The following is an 8,913-nucleotide window of genomic DNA, read 5'->3' as shown; positions in this document are numbered from 1 at the left end:
GTGCACATTCTGTAATAAAAATGCTGCTTATAAAAGTGTTTGAGTAAACTTGCGAACGAATTATAATCTCTTCTGCAGAATTGACAGACCATTGCTTCAAAATTTACAAATTTTATTATTATCAATTCTCGATGCTTATCTGGTACCAAAATTCTTTTGTTCTTCAATTTCTGGATTTTTAGGTTGATTGGCGATATATAAATATCACCTTGGGTTTCTTTTTTTAAAAAAAGCCCACCGACACCGGTTTTTCAAAATCTTTTTTTATTAGAAATCACATTTACGTCCTGTTTTAATATTGGTTTACTTTTCTTTTCATTCTTAATATTCAATAATACCTTCAAATTAATTATCAGTTATATCAATAATTTACTTTTTAATATTGCTAAATTTTTGATTTTTACAATGATATCGAATATAAAAATCGCCAATTTGTACAAGATTATGATGAAAATTATCATTTCTTAAAATCTTACTTCTTTACATACTATTACACTCTCTTTTATAATTTTTCTTGATTCCTTGATATTTCTTATTTTCATCTTATAGATAGTCGTATCCGTGTTACTCTGCATTTCCATTATATATGGTCTATTTTCTTTGTTTATACAGCTAACATTGATCTATTTTTTCTTTCATGGTTCCATCGTGTATTTAGCATTTGCATGATGGCCTGAAAGAAATCCTTACTTTTGGATATAATCAAATGAATGTGGACGTAATTTTTTAAATATATAACTAGTAATTACCTTGTATACATATTTCTCATTTTTTATGACGAATTTACCATTAAAAAACGTTAAAAATAAATACAAATTTCCCGCCTAAATACCCATTTCCCACCATAAATGCATATTTACCTCGATAAAATTTTTTACATATAAATTATTTCAGGGTAAAATCATATAATAATATAAAACCTTAATGACAAAATTTTTTTTATGAAAAAAATATTTGAAAAATTAATAATAAAATGCTAGAACACTCAGAAATTGAAATACCAAAATGTTTACAAAAATGATTCAATCATTTTAATATGGAGTGAAATGAAATTCAATATCTATTTATAATAATCCACAGTGCAATAAACCAAGTATAATAAATGATTTTTTTTAAATAAAGAATATTATAGGAAACCATGTTAAATTTCATTGGGATTACTTTAAAGATAATTAAGTAAGATAAAAAATTATTTAATAAGAATTATAAAGTAATGATTCAATGTGGGCAAATAAAAAATATATAAAGTACATTGACAAATTATAATTTGTAATAATCAGCAAAAGGAACTATTTAATCTGTTTTTAGATATAAAAACCGCTATAGATCATCTAATTAAAATATCAAGCCCTTTAATCCACAAATCTATAGCCTAAAAGTTTCTTGCTTTCTCATAGAATATAACACGAAAATTCGGAGTAGATAGAACATACAGCAAAAATACAAATATGAGAGACCTATGTAGCGAATAGTTCACAGAAATGGGAATATTTACATAAAAATAATAATATTAAGTTTGAGGGTATTTCTTAATATTTAATTTTGTAAAACAATAGAATAAATTTTTAAGAATTGTGTGTAATCATCTTTATCGAAGTTTGGGTCTTAAAAGACATGTTTTATATTAAAATCCAGCAAATATATAAGGAGTAATCTAGGTTTCATATATCATAAAATATGTGAATTATATATTTTCGAAATCCTTTGTTTACCAAAAGGTATATTTTGACAATTTTAACTGGAAATACACGTCAGACATCCGTATTAAATGTTGATATAACTAGAAACTATTGTTGTTTTTTCTGCTGATTTTATTAATATAATTCAGTTAGGTATCAGATAAAATGATTTATATGACCATGTAATGTAAATTATGTATAAACAGAATTGAATATTCCATTCTTTAACATAATATTATACTGTTGCAATGAATATAATCTTATCTTGTTTGAAAAGTAATTTTTTTAAAAAAACATGGACTAAGCTTATGCACTGTTTATCATGTATGTATTTGGTGCGTTGATGTGAAAAAAATAAATGATGATCAATAGAGAATTAAATATCAATATATTCAACTTAATTCAATTCTAAGTTGGCAGTTTTGGCTAGAAAACAAATCCGCATAGTTAAAATGTGTGATTTTGCTATCTGCGCAAAATCAATTATTAAATTTAATTAATCTTTAACGTACGAAATGATTACAATATATATGACGAATGTGGGATGCGGTAATACAAAAATAAATTTTTTTGATTTTACATGATTTTTGTTATTCGCAATAGCTTTTAATAAACAAAAATCACCGTCAAAACGTTATTTCGAACGGAGAAAATTTATACGGTGTTTGAAATTGATTTTTTAATTCAGTGATCAGATGAACAGGCTTTATTATATTTTATAGACTGGTATTTGACGGAGATTTTCGTTTTTAAAGATAAAAAAAATCCTGGCAAGATAATTAACATTATGCTGCAAAAATCGTCGCATGTAAATAATATGTAGGTGAAATAATATTTAAGTGGTCTAAATATACATAATAACTGTGTTAACATATTAAATAATTTCATTATGATATAATATTTTGTAAAATTTTTAATATCGTTAGTTTTGATATATATTGCATTTCTTTATTGGAATAAAAATTTTGTAAATCTTTGCATTAGAATATTCTATAAGTAAGTAAAAGTTCTAATTCTTATACAAGATTTAGAGCCATCAATAGAAAAATATTTAATGAAAATAAAAAGAAAATGAAAAAAAGGACGAAACTATCTATAAAAAAAATCTAATGGTTGTTTAGTTTTTATTATAAAATCATATAGACAAAAATTACAGTAGAACCAGAAAAATAGTAAGAAAATGTCTAGACGACGTTTTACATAATACCAGGTAAATCTGTGCTTGAGAAAAACTTTACTGAATTGTTTACTTTCTGGTAAATAATAATAATTTATTTAATATAAAAATGGGTTAATTAAAGGTATAGTTTTACTTTATAGTGAGCATTATTATAGATGAAAAATATAACGAATGAAAAATTATACTGATATCTGTATTATTATAAATTTAAAACTAATAGATAAGTAAATATTATAAACTTTATGAGACCAAATATCATTTACAAGACTCCAGCTTACAAATTTAAATTTATTTTAGAGTTCTTTTAGCAGGCATAAATATCTTTAACAACACATATTATGCAAACTTATATGTATTTTATACGTTAGTGCTTATAAAAACAATAATATGTTACCTTAAATATATGACCTCCTATTTCTCTTCAGCCAGAAATATAAATATATTTAGGAAGTCAAATTAGTCAAACATTTTATAAAAAGATATATTTAAATGATAAAAAAAATTTATAAATCAATTGAAAAATTTTTATATAGAAAAAAATATATATTTATGCGATTCTAGCTCTTACTGTAGTCTTAAATCAAATTTAAGACTTACAGCATTCAATTTTTTCAAAAAAAGCTTTGGCTATGTGCCAATAAGTTATAAACTTTTTGTCTTAATTTATATCAACAAGATACTTAGATGTAAAGTATCTGTCTATACAATACAACTTTTTGGAAAAAAATTCGCTTCCGTTTTTAATTGTTTAATATTTACATATAAATTTTTGACTTTTAATTTGAACAATATGCATGACTAGTATCCAAATTGATATTTTATGTGTAAAGTTTATTCTTTTTATAAGTTCTATCTATTGGTACGTAGACTGCAAACAAAATATTTCACACCACTTTAATTAATATTATACCACCTTCAATTGATCTATTCTCATCAACTGCTCTTCTTCTACAAAATTATATGGGTTTGTGTGCCTTTCAAAATGTGAGGGTTTGTATGTGTGCTTCTGATTTGTATGGTTTTTATAATTTCTTAACATATTTTTAAGGTATTTAAAATATCCCATACCTGGTCATTACATATGGTTTTTTGTTTTGTTTTACATTTATGCATCAAACCAAGATCATTCCCCAAGATTTCATAGCTCCCATGATTTTCATTCCCGAATTCTCTCAATTTGTATTATATCTAATATAAATAACATTCATATTTAAATTTCGATGCATCTGCAAAAGTGTAAATATACACATAGAAAATCCCACAACAAGCATAATATACGTGATTTAATAGCGCTAAGATCTTCATGTTAAATTTAATTATTTATTTTTAAGCATTGATATTAATATGCTGGAACTAGAATAAGCTCTAGAAACCCATAGATTAACGAATCAATTGTGCCGTTTAGTATTAAATCATAATGAATTGCATGGTCATTTTTTTTTAGTAGCACCTTTTGATTGATTATATTTCGTTTAACAATAGGAATCCACTATACGTATATTTACTTAAGTTATAAAGATTTTTTCAGCAAAAATATATTAATAAAGTGTATAAAAGGCTTCAGTTTTTCCTTTTTTATCTACGTAAATTGCAACCCTGAATGATCGGTGCATTATACGCCCCAATTAGACAATATAATATTTTTAGAGCTAGATTTATAGATTTGAGTATGTCATTATTTTTCTGTATTTATATGTAATAGATAAAATAGCATCTACAATCAAGGATAAACAGTTTTATATGAATAGACATACAGTATACCTGAAATTTATCAAAATTTTTTATCATTAAATATTGATTTTATGTTTCATAGCGTTTTTTTATTTTTAATTTTCGCAATAAAAGCTTTTTTAAACAAAAGATATACATATTTTATGAAAGCGGTGTCAAACTAATTGCACAAATTTTATATTATAGCACGAACTCAAATTCTTAAAAATAAAATTGAAACTTTGTGCAATAATTTTATAGTATTTTATATATTAGTCAATTTAATTCACATTATTTCATAGCAACCTCATGAATGGATAATATGTGAAACATATGTTATCGAATGAATTCTATCTAAGATTTTCGGTCACATTTTTAGCATTAAAATGCAACAGATAAGGAATAAGTTGTCAATATTAATTAGCATAATTAAAAAAGTCGAAAAATGGCTATTTCGAATTTTAAGGGTATAAAATGTAAATTTTCAATGTTTACTATGTGTTAAAAAGACTTTTTTAAATATTAACCAAGTCAAAAAACTTATAAATTCTAATATTAAGTTTTTTACGATAGTCTCGCAAAAAAAAATGATGTTTTTATAAATAAAATACTAATTTTCCACATAAAGCATATAAAATGTATGCATTTTTACAAAAGATACACTTGATATGATGATAAAACAATCATTTAAAATTTAAGAATGCTCGTATATAGAAAATCAATACTATATGATATTCTAATATAATAGCTAGCTTATTTGCGATCTCTAAAAGTAGCGAAATTTTACTATGTATGAATGAACATATAGCGGTTACATCTAAACATACCGATCATCATTATATAGCTGTAAATATAATAGGGAAATAAAAAAATGTAAAGTTTATCTTTATGCATTTTTTTATTATAATATAATAAGTTTACTGGTTTTAGTATAAAATTAGATAAAAAAAGATATATGATAAAAAAAATTCGATATAGTTCTGTTTTGCTTTTTTCAATTTTTCTGTATTTGTTCTTATTCTGAAGAATTTCGGTGTTATAGTACATAAGATATTTTTGTCTAAGTTTTTGGAATATATTCTAAAATGATAAAAAATATATCGCTCATAAACTTCAAATATCAATAATTTTAATTTAGATTTTCAGTTTGTGATTTATTTTGTATTTATAGCTTTATGCACATTAAAAAAAATATGTGTTTTAATCGATTCATACACAATATATATAATTATGCACCGAAAATAAAATCAATATATATTGACCCTTATTGTATTTTTTAAACAAATAGCTGATTTTAATATCTTTTATATGCATTTATTTATGCTAGAATTCTTTAATGGCTTCTTTGGATGTATCAGCCTAAAATTCGATGACTTTCAGTTGTAATTTATTAATCGAAGAAAACACTTCACCGTTATATAAATATGAATATTTCCAGAATTAGATTTATTTCTAAAAATTGCGCTTCGCCGCTATAATATAAAGGTCAAACTATAATTTAGTTCTGTTATTTTAACATTTAGTCCGAATGATAAAATATATTTAATAAAACGCTACATTAATATATATAAGTAACAAATTAAGCAAATTAAGTTCTTTAGAACTGAATAAAAATTCTATTTGGTAATAACAGTGTAATAAAATAAAAAAAAATTATAATATTAAAATATACCGAATCTCTTTTAAGCAAATCACATCAGAAAATAAAAAGAGAATATTGATAGTTATTTTTTTACTCATTTTTTAAGAACTGTTATTAGGAGCAAAGTTTTTTTATCGACCATAAACTATTCAGTTTTCAATTATTCTAACCGATTTAAATTCAAAAAATATATGAAAATACGCATTCTAATATAATTGAAAACTTAAAAACTAAAAAAAAACACTCAAACTATTACTTTCAATATAATCACATTTTATATTAGATTTACAAAATATTAACTAAAAGCGTAATATACATAACCAGATTATTCAGGTAAGTGAATCTTGATATAAAAAATAAAGCAATTAAAACACAAGTCTATTTTGTATTGCGAATGTAGATGAAAGAAATGAATAATTTCTACCATAAAAAGTAAGTGTTTTTTGCAAATAAAAATACAAAGCGAATATTTCATTTAAAAAATTTGAATTTATATTTTAAATTCAATACTTTACATTAAAACGGTAAATATGAAGTTAAAATGCAGCCTTTGTAAGGAAAAATGATTGTATACTGATATTATATAAGATCCAAAAAAGGCATAGAAAAAGAGCATTTATATGCTTCATTGTTGTATAAAGATGCTAAAATATTTTGTTTTGAGTCAAAAAAAATGTAAATATTACTTGTTATTTCATATGAATGATCGATGTTTATTCTTGAAATAACAAAAGTCATATCTTTAGTTTTTTTCTATAAAATTCGAGAAATTTCATAAAATTTAGCGGTTAAATTATAAAGCTATCAATAATATAGTGTAATCAACGTAACACTCCTAATATTTTTGCTTTAATATATTTTTGTTTATAAAAATTATATTTGATTAGAGATCCAAACAGCATCAGCCCCACTGTCAAGTAAATATCCGAAGGAATGCTTTCTCTTAGATATTTAACTTTGTTTACTCATTCTTAGTGGTCTGAAATCCATTTTTGCTATTTTAGTTGTAAAATACGGTTGATTCTTAAGTTTTATTATTTATATTGTGATATAAATTCATAAAATAATTTTCCGAATCCATTCTGCAATTATCTGTATTTTATTGATTGCAAAAACAAAAATAATACTCCACATGTATTCTCATAAAATAGAACAGTTTTTAGTTTTTTTTATATGTTTTTGTATATTTCTGTGACTTATTTTACTTTAATATTACTTTTATAAAATTAATTCGTGTTTTTTTGTTTATAAAGATGATGTATATCTACAAAGTTTTGATATCTTCATCCAGCTCATGTGATATCTTGTGTGCCGAAATAAATTTAATAAATTCAATCACATGTTGTCTTTCTAATATCGTAGCAATTATATAAAGGTCATAATATTCTACATATCATTTCAGATGTATTTATTCTGTTTAATATAAAATTTACGAAAAAAATAAAGTTATTTTAATGGTGGAAAGTTTCTATTTGTATTTTTCGTAAATTATTTCTAGCTGTTTTTAATTGTACATAAAAATTTTCTCCAGATGGAAATAATATTTTTGTAACGAGTATTCATATACTACATAAAAACTGTTGTGAAATTATTTGCGAAAAATATATCTTTCTATCTATATGAATATCATTTTCTATGACTTTTTTTAAATTTTACATATAGGAAAAGTAATTTCTTCTATTAATATGCGGATTTTTTTGATGAAATAACCCCGTTATGGTTAAAATTTTTGTGTAAAGTTTTATTTAATTGTATAAAACGCACAGAAAAATAAAAACATAATATGTGATAATGATATTATGTCGTAACCAAAAAATATCCTCTTCAATATCAAAAGAGTATATAAATTTTATAATATATATGGCCAGTGTTTGCATAAATAATAAGCATAAGAAAGAAATACATTTTTTCTATATGAATGTCATTTAATCGTAGTTATATTAAAAAAAGTGGTTCTCAAGATGAATTTTTTTGCGATCACATGAAAATTTTAGCAATAGAAATCTTTTTTTTTACAACTCTAAAATATAAATGGGTTTTAAAAGTAAAATTAATAATTTCTTGATAAAAAAGGATATTTTTATATTAAAGGATATAGAGAATTGAGCAAAAAAGTTGAACTAATAGGGATTTAAAGAAAGTAAGGCATTAAAGAAGATGAATTTTATAAGATTATAATTCTTGTAAATGTGGGAAAGTATTAACTTATTACTTGAAGTAATACTTAAAATAACAAACCTAAATTAACCCATAAAGAGAAATTATTTATAACATGAATTATTTAGATCTTAATCATTATAAACCGTGTTTTATGCTTATTTTATTGGTAGATTGGACTGACAGATATACTGAATATTTTTGCACACAAAAAACATAGTATACAAATTATAAACTGATGATACATTTTTTCAAAATAATTTCTGAAATATTTTTGTACCTAGAATTTAAAACCCCTTGATTGATAAAATAAATATGATATGATTGTTTTTAGCTTTTATAAACACTGTTTTATAAAAATAATGCAACAAAATGGTTTAATTTATCAAGTCTTGATAATTGAATCGCCATTCAGTCGTAAAACACATATTTTAAATTCCAATTATTCATTCATTGTTGTTTATCTCATACTTATTTCGATTTCACATCTTATTTAAATATAAAATTCCTTAAATATTTATATTTGAGCAATTAAGAAACATATC

Source organism: Rhyacophila brunnea, unplaced genomic scaffold (genome assembly GCF_057557595.1).
Source record: "Rhyacophila brunnea isolate RB1 unplaced genomic scaffold, BYU_Rbru_1.0 scaffold_107, whole genome shotgun sequence".
Lineage (NCBI taxonomy): Eukaryota > Metazoa > Arthropoda > Insecta > Trichoptera > Rhyacophilidae > Rhyacophila > Rhyacophila brunnea.
The sequence above is the reverse complement of the archived record's forward strand: the minus strand, read 5'-3'. Positions refer to the sequence as shown.